The 17742-nt window shown below is 35.7% G+C and overlaps 1 protein-coding gene across 3 annotated transcripts in view; it reads right to left on the minus strand.

Moving 5' to 3' along the window:
* The window catches only part of CTNNA3 (catenin alpha 3), a 1922732-nt gene that overhangs the window by 1403457 nt on the left and 501533 nt on the right, over positions 1-17742 (minus strand). The gene's annotated exons all lie outside the window — the stretch shown is intronic.

Consider the following 17742-nt stretch of genomic DNA (forward strand, 5'->3'; position numbering starts at 1 on the left):
GTGGGTTGCCATTTCCTTCTCCAATGCATGAAAGTGGAAAGTGAAAGTGAAGTCATTCAGTCATGTCTGACTCTTAGCGACCCCATGGACTGCAGCCCTCCAGGCTCCTCCGTCCATGGGATTTTCCAGGCAAGAGTACTGGAGTGGGGTGCCACTGCCTTCTCTGAGACTGTCTTACCCAAGGTCAATAAGCTAATAGGTGAAGTTCAAGCAAGTATTCAAGTCTTATAATACCTAATTCAATAGTGTTTTCATTATCCCTCACTGCAAATCAACACTCTAATTAACCTTAACACAAACATATCAAAGAGAATTCTGAATTTTAATTATTCATTTTGAAAGTAAAATTTCATCTTCCTGTTGATTCCAACTTCCAGCCACTTCCCACCACTGGAAGCTCACATGGTATTTTTAAGGTTTCCATTAGATGTGTCTTCAGGAAATAGAAGCCAAGATAATCTACAGACTTTGAAGAAAGGGTAGAAAATATGAGGCTCTACGGGTCCTTTATTAAAATCCATCAAGAAAGGAAACTTTTCAAGGTTTGGGCACAATGTGATAATTAGACAAAGAATATCAAATAAAAGCTCTCTGTAGACGCTTTAACATAAAATGAAATCATATAGTGATCTCCAAAATATGTGTGTATGTGTGTCTTTACACACAAAAACATACTAAAAATCATTGATCTTTAGAGTGTAGCTTTAAAAGCTACAGCTCCAGACCAAGATAGGAAGAGAAAATCATTATGGAGAGAAAATATAATTTTGAAACAATTACACAAAAAGAGAAAATAGTGCTGTGTAATGTTCATATATTATATGATATAATTTAAAATATAAACTAGAAAAAATCTTATAGAAAATTGGTTAAATATCTTAAATTTATCTCTTCTGTCTTCGAGGAAAATTTCTACTTCTCCCTCTCTCTGTCCCTCTCTCTCTTTCTTCCCCTGCTACTGCTGCTGCCAAGTCACTTCAGTCATGTCCAACTCTGTGTGACCCCATAGACGGCTCCCCAGTCCCTGGGATTCTCCAGGCAAGAACACTGGAGTGGGTTTCCATTTCCTTCTCCAAAGCACGAAAGTGAAAAGTGAAAGGGAAGTCGCTCAGTCGTGTCTGACTCTTTGCGACCCCATGGACTGCACCCTACCAGGCTCTTCTGTCCATGGGATTTGCCATGCAAGGGTACTGGAGTGGGGTGGGGTGCCATCGCCATCTCCGTTTCTTCCCCTAACCACCATTTATTTTCAAGGCTAACTTCTCTGTGCTCTGATCTCAAGCCCTCTTCAGTTGTCCCTTCTTACGTTTTGAGTTCATCTTAAGAGCCTAGTATGTACCAGATAGTAGGAATTGGTAACGAATTGTAGAACATCCCTGCCGTCTTCACAGGGCTCACAGCCTAGAGGTACTGACAAATATTAACCAAATAATCACACAAATATAGAATTACAATGTGAATGTGTTGTTGTTGTTATTCAGTCACCAAATCATATCCAATCTGAAATGAAAGAATTGAAAGTTAAGAATTAATTGACCAGGCATACCTCTGGGCAATTTGGTATGTAATCAAGATGATTAAAGGCAAAGCAGATATGAGTTCCAGACAACTCACTGGATTCTAAGGGACGGTTTTGGATTTCGACAGAACAATGGAATTGAAAATTTTGAGGAAATCTTATACAGATCTTATTTTATCAAATCAACTTAAACAGTATCTGGGTTATAATTATGTGAAACTTAGAGGCAAAATACTCTGAAAACAAACCAAAGTTAAGAGACAGATTCTATCTCTAGAATAATATAGTTAAAGCATCCAATCTGAACTTAAAGGGACACAGAAAACTACCTAAAAGGCCGAGAGTTGTGTAATCAGAAACAGAATATATGCTGGGCTAATCTATATAATGGTACTATAGAAAAATCAGATCCTGTAAAAAAAATGATCAAATTGTAAAATCATATGCACATTCACAGGTATTTTAAAATTTAAAAGATGTATATGACCCTAGACTGAGAGTGTGGTAACCAACCAAATTTAGAATGCACTAAATCTTTTACTGGAGTAGCTGTAGCTTAAATCGTCATTGCTAATCTTTTTTTTTTTTTTTTTTTTTTTTTCTGTTGTACCCTAGAGCCTATCTTTCAGGACAGAACAAATAATGTAAGGGTTATTTTATTCAATATGAGTTTTGGTGAAAGAAAACCCTGTGGCCTTGAGAAACACAGAAATGTTAACATTTGAGAAGATTGAGATGATGGCTCTCATGTATTCGGAAGTGAACAATGTGAGGTAAATCTATACAAAATGAGTTGGAAAGATTGCCAGAATATATTGCAGAATAAAAAAATTTCAGAGAAATATGTGCAGTGCATATATATTAGAAAAAAACAAGCACATTATAATGCTTGATATTTTCTCTGAGTATATATAAGTATATTGGAGGCTAGGAAAAAGTTTAAGTGCCATGACAATTGCAATCTATGACAAGAACTGGATTGGAATGGTGTTCAAATTTTTAATTTTTAAATTATAGCCTAATTGTGTACTACTTCTGAAATTGCAAACTAATTGAAAATAAAAATTCTTAAAAATTTTAAAAGAGGAAATGGCAATTATGAATCAAACATTTATTATTATTTTGGATTCTAGAAATTAATAAACTATTTTGGAACCATAACAGAAAGATATAATGTTCCCAGTATTTACCAGGATGAAATATATCAAGTTTTTATATCAATTAACTTGAAGGATTTTAATTTTCCTATGTTGTTTCATCATTTCAAATATGTTTAGTTAATATATGTCTTTTAAAAAAACAAAGACATGTGACCTCAAGTACCAGGGCACTCTTTTTCAGTGAGCTTAGAAGTCAGAACACCCTGAGTGTGAATCTTGCTCTTTCACGCACACTGAGAACGTGATTTAAACTGCCTAAGACTTTATTTCATTCATGTAGAGTGGGGAAAATATGTGCCTTTGATATAAGATTTTATATAATGTAGCTTTATAACTATTTTAAGAACTGGTGGGATAGGTCCCATCTCCATTTCCTTGTTACTATTATTTTTACCCTTATATGCATTACCGTCTATGCCAGATGGTCAGCACCTAGAGTACTACAAAGAAAGCTACACTTGCTAAAACAGAAATCTCTGTATATTACACAGATGTGTATCATATAGTCATTCATTCTACATAAATATTTATTAATCATCTAATATAGTTCATATTCTAAGCAAGATTTTGGTCATGCCTTACCAGGACATATAGGAAGTTATAAAAAATCTTAAACAAGCTAAAGCATAAAACCAATAAGCCTGGAAAAAGTTTTCTGTGTTTTAATAAACATGATGTAATAAACCCTATTCATCATTCAAACACTCTGTATTCTGATGAGATAGATGCGATTTACATTCAAAACACTAAAAGTCTTACACCTATTCTCCAAAGTGAAATTGCCTATCAAAAGTGATATGGCTATGATTTTAATCAAGTATCAACATTCTTCACAAAAACACATGCAGTGCTTCAAGTTGAGAGCAGCAGAAGTAATAACCACGAAGCATAAATAATGTTTCCCAAGCAACTATATTATCAGTCTTCAGAGTGAGTGATAAAAATGGAACAAAATTTCTCCTTAACACTATCAACAGAATATGCTACTGAGAGAACTCACAGGCTCTCCTTTGTCTGGTATATCCCTTACTGTAATGTGTTTCCACTTAAATAACCTAAAGAATGGAAACTTCAGATATAAAAAAATATAAAAAGGCAAAATGTGAAAAATAAACTATAAATTAGCAAGATTATCAATAAATATAATTAGTAAAATAGTGTAAATTACAAAGTTTACTACATATTCATTTATATAAAATAAAAATGTATATAACTCATATTCTATTTATAGAATATAATTACATATTATATTCTATAAATATAATATATAAATACATATAATTACAACAGAAGAATATTTTAGAAAGTCATTCAATATGCTTGTTAAACAAATTAGATGTATACATGCTACCTTAAATTTTTTTTTCAATATTATAGGTGAAAAACACTTAAATAGCCCAATGAGTACTATGATAGTGGCTTTACCAGAACACCAATAAAAATTTTCAGTTATCTACTTAATTTCACCTGAGGTAGTAACCTCTTCTAGACATATTTCTGTCAAGAGTTCAACAATTCAATCCATGCCCCACACCACATCATGGATTGTTTGCTTCAGTTTTTATCTGGTTATATCAATAAAAAATAAAACCTTCAAAGATTCTTCTATTTTCAAAATCTCTGTTTAAAAGATTTTTAACATAAGCACTTCCATGTTGTTTTCATTATACTACTGAATTTAATAGTGAATAAATCTTAGTATATATTCTTTACAGAATACTGCTGACTAAGGCAACATATTTCAATGAGGGAACAAGTCTGTTATTATCTATTTGGAAATATGTGTTTACATGTTTGTTTTATCTCTACTCATAGTCTGTTTTCAAGCCATGTGTAAAGAGAAGGCACTAATAATACATAAGCAATGATGATTACCTTATTCTTCTACACTGAACATACAGATAATACAGATAATTTTTATACACAATAATGTCACTAAGCATATCACATGCTCCAACATTTTCAAGTAGTGTTCATTCTTAACTGTCTCAGTAATGTCGTGTGTGTCCTACCTTCTATGTCCAAACTGACTGAAAACCTAACAACACAAACCTACGGTAAAATTTAAACAAATATTTGGATAGTTCTTGCTTTGTGCAAGGTTCATGCCAGTTGTTATGTCTGTGGAGCTCTCCCAAAAAGCAATTTCATCGAAAAAGGAGAGAAAAGGTTCAGAGGGGGCAACTGGAAAAAATAAGTAATCCCATTTGTGCTCTATTTCTATTTGATTCCACCTTCCGCTTCTGTCTATAATTATGTCCTTTGGGAGAAATAAGTTCTGGATTCATGAGTGGACTGTACGTAGTAGAACATAGAAAAATGAGCAGCCAGTGTGGCAAGTCATACTGAGTAATTGTAAAACTCTGAAAGTCATGTCTGCCCTAAAATCCCTTTTAAAAAGAGGAATAAGAATGTGGGACTAGCAGAGAAAGTAGCATTGCCATATATACATTACCAGGTGTAAAACAGACAGCTGGTGAGAAGCTGTTATATAACACAGAGCTCAGTCTGGTGAAGTCGCTCAGTCGTGTTCGACTCTCTGTGACCCCATGCACTGTAGCCTGCCAGGCTCCTCCATCCATGGGATTCTCCAGGCAAGAATGCTGGAGTAGGTTGCCATTTCCTTCTCCAGGAGATCTTCCCGACCCAGGAATTGAACCCGGGTCTCCCACATTGTAGGCAGATGTTTTACCATCTGAGCCACCAGGGAAGTCTAAAATCCCTTTTAAAAAGAGGAATAAGAATGTGGGACTAACAGAGAAAGTAGCGTTGGCATATATACATTACCAGGTGTAAAACAGACAGCTGGTGAGAAGCTGTTATGTAACACAGAGCTCAGTCTGGTGCTCTGTGATGACCTAGAGGTGGAACAGCAGGAGGGGAGGGAGGCTCAAGAAGGAAGTGATATATGTATAATTATGGCTGATTTGTGTGGTTGTATGGCAGAAACCAATACAACATTGTAAAGCAAATTTCCTCCAATTAAAAAATAAATTTAAAAAAGAAAGTGAAGGAAAAGAAGCAGCTTACTATAAGCTCTTGTGCCATGCACATTGGCAGTAATGAAACCAACCAGCTACTGAGTTTAATTATTCAGCATGACATTTAGATGATAAGAGAATGATTACAAAACTCCTTAACAATTCAGCCCCCAAATTCAGCTTTCACTATTATAGAACACTTTCAAAGGCTACTGGTTTTTCTATTATTATAAATGTTAGGTGTCTAACATGTCCCTTTCTGAATATTACAATATTCTCATAGCTTTGGTAAATAGATGCAGAACATTAAAAATAAAATTTAATGTAAAAAGAATACATCTACAAAACCAAACTATTATTCAATTGAGTGAGTAAGTGAAAGTCGCTCTGTCATGTCTGACTCTTTGCGATCCCATGGACTATACAGTCCATGGAATTCTCCAGGCCAAAATACTGGAGTGGGTAGCATTTCCCTTCCCCAAGGAATCTTCCCAATCCAGGGACTGAAACCAGGTCTCCCATACTGCAGGTGGATTCCTTACCAGCTGAGCCACAAGATATTGATTTTATGCAGTGTGATATGTATGCTGTTAAAGAGCATAAAGTTCAGTTCAGTTCAGTAGCTCAGTCATGTCCAACTCTTTGCGACCCTATGGACTGCAGCATGCCAGGCCTCCCTGTCCATTGCCAACTCCCAGAGTTTACTCAAACTCATGTCCATTGAGTTGGTGATGCCATCCAACCATCTCATCCTCTGTCGTCCCCTTCTCCTCCTGACTTCAATCCTCTCCAGCATCAGGGTCTTTTCAAATGAGTTAGTTCTTTACATCAGGTGGCCAAAGTATTGGAGTTGCAGCTTCAGCATCAGTCCTCCCAATGAATATTCAGGACTGATCTCCTGTAGGATGGACTGGTTGGATCTCCTTACAGTCCAAGGGACTCTCAAGAGTCTTCTTCAACACCATAGTTCAAAAGCATCAATTCTTCAGTGCTCAGCTTTCTTTATAGTCCTACTCTCACATCTATACATGACAACTGGAAAAACCATAGCTTTGATTAGATGGACCTTTGTTGGCAAAGTAATGTCTCTGCTTTTTAGTATGCTGTGTATGTTGGTCATAACTTTTCTTCCAAGGAGCAAGTGTCTTTTAATTTCATGGCTCCAGTCACCTTCTGAAGTGATTCTGGAGCCCCAAAAAATAAAGTCTGTCACTGTTTCCCCATCTATTTGCCATGAAGTAATGGGCCCCAATGCCATGATATTAGTTTTCTGAATATTGAATTTTAAGCCAACTTTTTCACTCTCTTCTTTCACTTTCATCAAGAGACTATTTCTTCTTTGCTTTCTGCATATCTGAGGTTATTGATATTTCTCCTGGCAATCTTGATTTCAGCTTGTGCTTCAAAGAGCATAAATCTACATACTAAATTTAGTAATGCATAATGCCATGAAGAAAGATTCCATTTGGAAGTTTTTCGGGCTCCATTGGAAAGTTTTCTACTCAGGTCGCCATAAAACACTAGTTTACCTTTATGAATGCTAAGCAAAATTGTGGTAAGGTCTCTTTCTCCCTAAAATTAATTGAATAGAAGGTCAAAGTCAATACTTGGAAGGATCACTTAATCTAGAGAGACTAGCAGGGATATATATCAAGACAGAAATATCAGGTGTCAATGAAAACTAATTTAGGTAAGAATGAATAGGAATATTTTTCTGTAGTGTGGCTGAGAAATTACTATATTTAAAGGGTTTTCAATTTAACTTAATTGTGTCTATATCTGCTCATTTCACATTTGAAGATCTGTCAGGGGGAAAAAAATGTGATTAAATTTCAAAATATCCTCAGTGATTACATGAGTCAACAAGAAATGTAAACTCTTACAATTGATGAAAACAGTAGAGCACCCAACAGTTCAAATTAAGGAGATTTTCAAAGTAAGGTAAGGCAATTGCTCCCTGAAAAGAGCACAGAGTTCCTTCAGAGTCAGGATCCTTGGTTGATATCAGCACTGTGACTCTCCCGCTCTCTGGTAAACTGTAGTCTGTTTGCTAGAGGTAAAGTGACCCCTTCCTCCAAATCCTCTTATACTGAGGATCAGTGAGTGGGGGTCTGCAGCAAGTCAAAACACTCATGCCTTCCCCAGCTCAAGCCACTTTTGCTGTTTCATTACCCCAAAAATGCCCATTGATCATGTATCAGATAGAAAATGATTTTCAGTCTACTGCCCCTTCCTCATTAATATCCCAAGCCCAAGAGAGTCATGTATATACTTTTCATTCACCTTTTCAATGATAACTGCAACATAAACACCATACACATTGCATCTTATTAATATTACATTTAAGCTCTATACTCAAATTAGAAATATTCAAACTTAGAAATTCTATAGTGTTAGAAAATGTCAAATAAAATAGACTATTCATACCTTCTGTATGATGTGTCACAGTGTGAAGTGCCTCATCTGTTTTTCATCAAGATGTCAGTTGCTTTCAACTGATGCTTCTTCAATCTCTGGACAAGTCACCTGATGGCTAAATCTGTTTACCACACTGCTGCATCTATCACCAGAATTCCAACTCTACCTCTGACCTCCCTCTATCTCCATAATGCTGAGTCCATATACCAGTCCAATAGTCACATGACTAAGTAATGTAAGAAGAAAAATATGGTCAGACTCATTCTAGGCATTGAAGAAGCAGCTCAGTTGGTAAAGAATCTGCCTATAGTGTAGGAGACCTGGGTTCGATCCCTGAGTTGGGAAGATCCCCTGGAGAAGGAAATGGCAACCCACTCCAGTATCCTTGCCTGGAAAATCTCATGGACAGAGGAGTCTGGTGGGCTTCAGTCCATGGGGTCGCAAAGAGTCGGGCACGACTGAGCAACTAACAACACACTAACATGCCTACCAATAAACAAGAATGACTGGCCTCCCTCAAAGCAACTACACTTCTTCAAAACTCATGGCCATTGCAGGCTGCTTAATAAATATAACCTCTGGAAACTGCATGACAAATGCATGCATCTGCACTTGTATACATTCACACAGGCTGCTTTTCCATCTGCAGGATATGACATATGCCAGTTGATTGGCTTATAGTAGGCTTGGAGAAGAGTCAAAGAGAGTGTTGGCAGGCACTTCATGTCGATTCATTTTTCATTTTTTCCCTTTGCTCAGGGGCTTTTGGTCTTTACTCTTTTGGATCCTTTCTACTAAATTATTTATTCCACTTCAAGTGGTCATTTGTAGCTAATAGAGCTAAGATTTTGTGAACATATATGTTATACTTAGTCCAAACTGCTTAGATGTCAGTAATCAACCTAAATTAGCAGACTTCATTTTAGTTGCAACTCTATCTTGAATTTCACATGTTAAAAGTGATCTGGGATCGGGTAATGGGAACTTAGGAAAGTACAAGTTCATCTGAAAGTAGCCAAAGGATTTAGGCGGGACTATATAGTTGGGTGGCAGTGGGGGATTCAAAATGAAAATTCAGAGCCCTTTGTTAAAAATGTACTCAGAATTTCAAGACGGCAACTTCAGATGATTAAAATAAATATGGTCAAATTTATTTAATTTAATGAATAAATTAAAATAAATTTATTTTATTAAAATAAAACTTCCAAACATGGGGTCCTGTGTCACTGTGAAGGTTGTACACCCATGAAGACAGCCCCAGATCTATGGAAGAAAACATGAGATCTTTTGCCATTTCTTTCAACCATTAAGCTACTTATTATAAAAACCAATATGTTGACAGAGTTTTCTTCATAATCTATAGTATTTTCAACAAAAGTTTCTATTTAGAGTTTACAAATATTTTTTTTTCTTTTCAACTGTTCTGAGAGAATGAGCTTTGAAATTCTACTCAGAGCATAAAGTTTAATGAGGTTTTGAAGTATAATTGCCTGCCACTTCTCTTGGCTTTCCAAATCCACTGTCAATACTAAAATGTGCAAACAAAGCTGGTAAATGATAAATCCATAGCTAACCCAAAATCTTGAACTTAGCAGTGAATACCTGCCACTAACAAAAGCTATAAGGTGCCAAAGTCTATGAATAGCATGGCCATTGTACAATGTTCTCTGTAATAAGCAGCAATCAACATCCTAAAGAGGAAAGTATGGCACTCTATTATGACCCACACCACTAACCAAGTTTTATCTAAGAGTGTCTTAAAAACAAAAGACTAAAATTGTCCACCCTCCAAATTTTTATTCAAGCAAAACCAGATTCCTATAAATTAAAACTGGAACTCACAAGACCAAACACCAAAAAAATTATATTTTACTAAATTTTTAAAGATAAGAGCAGATCAGTAACTTAAGTTACTTCACATTTCTTTATCTCAGTTTATTCTCAGGATATCTCTCAAATAAACACATATCCATTTTGAGCAAAGTGCTTTGTTCAACAGATTGACCATGTTAGATAGAAAATTTGCTACATTTTGCAGGAATAAAGTGACCATAATTGATCACTTTATGTGGTAAATATAACATTCCAAAGACTTTGTGATAATCTGATTACTACTTGCATCTATAGCTATATGAAGAGGGAATCATGGGCATCTCTGCTAAAATAAAACTAGAGACTATAGAATCTTCTGGACTCGGAATAATTTTAACTAATATTCTTTAAAAAATAGTTATGGAAATGTTAAATTATTTATTTCAGTTAACATACCATATTACATGTGTTCAAATGATTCCCCTTCATAAGACTAACTCTAAAAAATATATGTGAATACTCAAAAGCTTTTAATAATTTATGTTTGGCTGTCTCCTCCACTTCATATCAGATCTTCCTTCTCCCAATTCAGTTCATCCCCCCTATTGAGGATATGATGCCACCATTCTTCCAGTCATACATCTGTTTGATATCTAAGCCATCTTGGGCCATTTTCCATTCTCATCCTTTGTAGTCACTACAATTCTCAACTCTTCCTTCTTTATATCTACCTCTTCCCTTTCCATTTCAACTGCCCTAGTTTTAATCCTTATTCTCTCTTACTCTAAATGTTTTAAAAAATCTTTTGATTATTTTTGCCTCCAACCATCTAGTCCTACAAATTAATCTACACATGTGTGTTATGTTAGTCACTCAGTTATGTCCGACTCTTTGCGGCCCCATTGACTATAGCCCGCCAGGCTCCTATGTGCATGGAATTCTCCAGGCAAAAATACTAAAGGGTGTTGCCGTTCCCATCTCCAGGGGATCTTCCTGACCCAGAGATCAAACCCAGGTCTTCTGCACTGCAGGCAGATTCTTTACCATCTGAGCCACCAGGGATCTACACATGACAACTGATTAATCTTCCCACATTTGTTTTATTTTCTCCCTTCAGTAATCAAATAATCATCATTTAATAAATTCCAAATTTCTTAGCTTGATATTTGGTATGGTTCCTTCAAATTTAGTTTCCAATCCAGATTGTCTACCAGTCTCCTGCTATAGACACTATAACACAGCGTTTAGAAGCATGGGCTGGGAATTCCAATTTCATTAGTGCAGAAAGGAGCAATATTATCCCTCTTTTTAAAAGAGGAAAATACGAACTTAAGAATGCAATTTCCCCTAGAAGAAAACAAACTTTTATTAAAAGAAAATTTTAAGGCAAATCTCTTAGAACCAAAGGCACTTCTTCTCCCAGATAAGTACCATGAAATGCCTTAATCACTGCTATTAAGAAAGCTGAATCTTTAAGCTCTGAAACTAAACTACATTGATTTACTGAGTAATCAAACTGGCATGACAGTCCCAAATAGGACTAACCTCAATTTTGTTCTACTATTCATCCTTAATGGTGTGTTCCTGTGAGGAGTTTTCTGCCAGTCCACATAAAGATTCTCTTACTGGAAAACTATCTTATTAAAGGATCCCTATATACACAACCAAAGTGTAAATCTTAATGTTTATTCAGGCGTTGAAGTCTTGTTGTTTATAAACAATCCTTGTTTTACTCTGATGCTTTTATAAAATGAAGTTCCTCAAGAAGATTCCTAAAAAGGACTTTTTACAAATATATTTCTGATAATTTTTAGATTATATCACTAAACTGGCTAAGAAATTATAAAACCCTAATGGAAAACCTAACAACTTCATCCAGATCAACAGGAATTAATTATGTGAGACTGAATGTATTGATAAATATTATTCATAATTTATGACTTTTTCTGTAATACATTGGTTTCACTATTTTCTACAAAAAAAAAAAATCTTTCCTCTTAAACTACAACCTATAACAAGTTGATAAAGTATACCTTTGTAGACAAAGATGAAACATTTCATTTCCCTCTGTACCTGATCTTTCTAGAACTTGGCTTCTCCAGCTAGCTCACCTGTGAACTTGATGGCTTATTGCAATCAAATTAAAACTAGTTACACTAATCATTGTTTTACTATGTTTTTTCTTGTTATTTTCAAATCATTTGTGCCTTGTACCTCTCTCTGATAGACTAGGACTTCATTAACATTGCCAACTGTATTACTTATATCCTGTTTCATAAGATTGGTATCTCTTACATTATCCAATGTGTAACCAGACCTCTGACAAAATTAATGATGTTTAAACATATTAAGAGAGTTGATCGTATATTTAACTCTACAGAGAATACTGTAATAGTGCAACTCCAGATATGGGAAGAAACAACAAAGGAAACATTCCCTAGATCATAATAGACTAGTAAGACAGGTGATCCAGAGAATTTTAGGTTATCAATAAGGCCTGATCTAAAAATTTAACACATTGAGTTGTTGTGTTTTCATTTTCATTTGTTTCTATGCAAATTTTGATTTCTTTTTTGATTTCTTCTGTGATTTGTTGGTTATTCAGCAGCATGTTGTTCAGCCTCCATATGTTGGATTTTTTAATAGTTTTTCTCCTGTAATTGAGATCTAATCTTACTGCATTGTGGTCAGAAAAGATGCTTGGAATGATTTCTATTTTTTTGAATTTACCAAGGCTAGCTTTATGGCCCAGGATGTGATCTATCCTGGAGAAGGTTCCATGTGCGCTTGAGAAAAAGGTGAAATTCATTGTTTTGGGATGAAATGTCCTATAGATATCAATTAGGTCTAACTGGTCTATTGTATCGTTTAAAGTTTGTGTTTCCTTGTTAATTTTCTGTTTAGTTGATCTATCCATAGGTGTGAGTGGGGTATTAAAGTCTCCCACTATTATTGTGTTATTGTTAATTTCTCCTTTCATACTTGTTAGCATTTGTCTTACATACTGCAGTGCTCCCATGTTGCGTGCATATATATTTATAATTGTTATATCTTCTTCTTGGATTGATTCTTTGATCATTATGTAGTGACCTTCTTTGTCTCTTTTCACAGCCTTTGTTTTAAAGTCTATTTTATCTGATACGAGTATTGCTACTTCTGCTTTCTTTTGGTACCTATTTGCATAGAAAATCTTTTTCCAGCCCTTCACTTTCAGTCTGTATGTGTCCCGTTTTGAGGTGGGTCTCTTGTAGACAACATATGTAGGGGTCTTGTTTTTGTATCCATTCAGCCAGTCTTTGTCTTTTGGTTGGGGCATTCAACCCATTTACATTTAAGGTAATTACTGATAAGTATGATCCCGTTGCCATTTACTTTATTGTTTTGGGTTCGAATTTATACACCGTTTTTGTGTTTCCTGTCTAGAGAATATCCTTAAGTATTTGTTGGAGAGTTGGTTTGGTGGTTCAGAATTCTCTCAGCTTTTGCTTGTCTGAAAAGCTTTTGATTTCTCCTTCATACTTGAATGAGAACCTTGCTGGGTACAATAATCTGGGCTGTATGTTATTTTCTTTCATCACTTTAAGTATGTCTTGCCATTCCCTCCTGGCTTGAAGAGTTTTTATTGAAAGATCAGCTGTTATCCTTATGGGAATCCCCTTGTGTGTTATTTGTTGTTTTTCCCTTGCTGCTTTTAATATTTGTTCTTTGTGTTTGATCTTTGTTAATTTGATTAATATGTGTCTTGGGGTGTTTCGCCTTGGGTTTATCCTGTTTGGGACTCTCTGGGTTTCTTGGACTTGAGTGATTATTTCCTTCCCCATTTTAGGGAAGTTTTCAACTATTATCTCCTCAAGTATTTTCTCATGGTCTTTCTTTTTGTCTTCTTCTTCTGGGACCCTTATGATTCGAATGTTGTAGCATTTAATATTGTCCTGGAGGTCTCTGAGATTGTCCTCATTTCTTTTAATTTGTTTTTCTTTTATCCTCTCTGATTCATTTATTTCTACCATTCTATCTTCTAATTCACTAATCCTATCTTCTGCCTCTGTTATTCTACTATTTCTTGACACAACAACCCAAAACCTGTGGGACACAGTAAAAGCAGTCCTAAGGGGAAAGTTCATAGCAATACAGGCACACCTCAAGAAACAAGAAAAAAGTCAAATAAATAACCTAACTCTACACCTAAAGCAACTAGAAAAGGAAGAAATGAAGAACCCCAGGGTTAGTAGAAGGAAAGAAATCTTAAAAATTAGAGCAGAAATAAATGCAAAAGAAACAAAAGAGACCATAGCAAAAATCAACAAAACCAAAAGCTGATTCTTTGAAACGATAAATAAAATTGACAAACCATTAGCCAGACTCATCAAGAAACAAAGGGAGAAAAATCAAATCAATAAAATTAGAAATGAAAATGGAGAGATCACAACAGACAACACAGAAATACAAAGGATCATAAGAGACTACTATCAACAATTATATGCCAATAAAATGGACAACGTGGAAGAAATGGACAAATTCTTAGAAAAGTACAACTTTCCAAAACTCGACCAGGAAGAAATAGAAAATCTTAACAGACCCATCACAAGCATGGAAATTGAAACTGTAATCAAAAATCTTCCAGCAAACAAAAGCCCAGGTCCAGACGGCTTCACAGCTGAATTCTACCAAAAATTTAGAGAAGAGCTAACACCTATCCTGCTCAAACTCTTCCAGAAAATTGCAGAGGAAGGTAAACTTCCAATCTCATTCTATGAGGCCACCATCACCCTAATACCAAAACCTGACAAAGATCCCACAAAAAAAGAAAACTACAGGCCAATATCACTGATGAACATAGATGCAAAAATCCTTAACAAAATTCTAGCAATCAGAATCCAACAACACATTAAAAAGATCATACACCATGACCAAGTGGGCTTTATCCCAGGGATGCAAGGATTCTTCAATATCCGCAAATCAATCAATGTAATACACCACATTAACAAATTGAAAAATAAAAACCATGATGATCTCAATAGATGCAGAGAAAGCCTTTGACAAAACTGAACATCCATTTATGATAAAAACTCTCCAGAACGCAGGAATAGAAGGAACATACCTCAACGTTATAAAAGCTATATATGACAAACCCACAGCAAACATTATCCTCAATGGTGGAAAATTGAAAGCATTTCCTCTAAAGTCAGGAACAAGACAAGGGTGCCCACTTTCACCATTACTTTCAACATAGCTTTGGAAGTTTTGGCCACAGCAATCAGAGCAGAAAAAGAAATAAAAGGAATCCAAATTGGAAAAGAAGAAGTAAAACTCTCACTATTTGCAGATGACATGATCCTCTACATAGAAAACCCTAAAGACTCCACCAGAAAATTACTAGAACTAATCAATGACTATAGTAAAGTTGCAGGATATAAAATCAACACCCAGAAATCCCTTGCATTCCTATATACTAATAATGAGAAAACAGAAAGAGAAATTAAGGAAACAATTCCATTCACCATTGCAATGGAAAGAATAAAATACTTAGGAATATATCTACCTAAAGAAACTAAAGACCTATATATAGAAAACTATAAAACACTGGTGAAAGAAATCAAAGAGGACACTAATAGATGGAGAAATATACCATGTTCATGGATTGGAAGAATCAATATAGTGAAAATGAGTATACTACCCAAAGCAATTTATAGATTCAAGGCAATCCCTATCAAGCTACCAACAGTATTCTTCACAGAGCTAGAACAAATAATTTCACAATTTGTATGGAAAAACAAAAAACCTCGAATAGCCAAAGCGATCTTGAGAAAGAAGAATGGAACTGGAGGAATCAACCTACCTGACTTCAGGCTCTACTACAAAGCCACAGTTATCAAGACAGTATGGTACTGGCACAAAGACAGAAATATAGATCAATGGAACAAAATAGAAAGCCCAGAGATAAATCCACGCACATATGGACACCTTATCTTTGACAAAGGAGGCAAGAATATACAATGGATTAAAGACAATCTCTTTAACAAGTGGTGCTGGGAAATCTGGTCAACCACTTGTAAAAGAATGAAACTAGAACACTTTCTAACACCATACACAAAAATCAACTCAAAATGGATTAAAGATCTCAACGTAAGACCAGAAACTATAAAACTCCTAGAGGAGAACATAGGCAAAACACTCTCTGACATACATCACAGCAGGATCCTCTATGACCCACCTCCCAGAATAGTGGAAATAAAAGCAAAAATAAACAAATGGGACCTAATTAACCTTAAAATCTTCTGCACATCAAAGGAAACTATTAGCAAGGTGAAAAGACAGCCTTCAGAATGGGAGAAAATAATAGCAAATGAAGCAACTGACAAACAACTAATCTCAAAAACATACAAGCAACACCTACAGCTCAACTCCAGAAAAATAAATGACCCAATCCAAAAATGGGCCAAAGAACTATATAGACATTTCTCCAAAGAAGACATACAGATGGCTCACAAACACATGAAAAGATGCTCAACATCACTCATTATCAGAGAAATGCAAATCAAAACCACTATGAGGTACCATTTCACGCCAGTCAGAATGGCTGCGATCCAAAAGTCTACAAGTAATAAATGCTGGAGAGGGTGTGGAGAAAAGGGAACCCTCTTACACTGTTGGTGGGAATGTAAACTAGTACAGCCACTATGGAGAACAGTGTGGAGATTCCTTAAAAAACTGGAAATAGAACTGCCTTATGACCCAGCAATCCCACTGCTAGGCATACACACTGAGGAAACCAGAAGGGAAAGAGACACGTGTACCCCAATGTTCATCGCAGCACTGTTTATAATAGCCAGGACATGGAAGCAACCTAGATGTCCATCAGCAGATGAATGGATAAGAAAGCTGTGGTACATATACACAATGGAGTATTATTCAGCTATTAAAAAGAATACATTTGAATCAGTTCTAATGAGGTGGATGAAACTGGAGCCTATTATACAGAGTGAAGTAAGCCAGAAAGAAAAACACCAATACAGTATACTAATGCATATATATGGAATTTAGAAAGATGGTAACAATAATCCTGTGTACGAGACAGCAAAAGAGACACTGATGTATAGAACAGTCTTATGGACTCTGTGGGAGAGGGAGAGGGTGGGAAGATTTGGGAGAATGGCATTGAAACATGTGTAATATCATGTATGAAACGAGTTGCCAGTCCAGATTCGATGCACGATACTGGATTCTTGGGGCTGGTGCACTGGGACAACCCAGAGGGATGGTGTGGGGAGGGAGGAGGGAGGAGGGTTCAGGGTGGGGAACACATGTATACCTGTGGTGGATTCATTTTGATATTTGGCAAAACTAATACAATTATGTAAAGTTTAAAAATAAAATAAAATGTAAAAAAATAAATAAATAAATAAAAATTTAACACATTGAGTGGCCTATCAACAGAATCTTTATCTGATCTGGAAATAAGCCTTCTGTGGTACAAAATTAGTCATGACATGTCTCCCAAACATTGGTCAAATTTGTGACCAAGAAGAGGCACTGTGGATAAAGAATGTCACCTGCCATATCTGTAAGTAAAGGATGCTATAGCCATTAAGATATCAGCCACTGAAGCCACCCCCTGCCATGAACCCTGGGGGATTCACAGTGGAGAAAAGCAGGATACTGAGCTTAGATAGTTATGGTGCCTATCAACGATTTGATTTCAATGAGCCCAAAGGTGCTAGAAAGTGAGGGGATGGAAAATGATATTCTATGCAAAACAAAAAGAAAGCTGTGGCAGCAATACTTGTATCAGACAAAACAGACTTTAAAAGAAAGACTGTAACAAGAGACAAAAAAGGCCATTACATTGTAA

Source organism: Bubalus bubalis, chromosome 4 (assembly GCF_019923935.1).
Source record: "Bubalus bubalis isolate 160015118507 breed Murrah chromosome 4, NDDB_SH_1, whole genome shotgun sequence".
Lineage (NCBI taxonomy): Eukaryota > Metazoa > Chordata > Mammalia > Artiodactyla > Bovidae > Bubalus > Bubalus bubalis.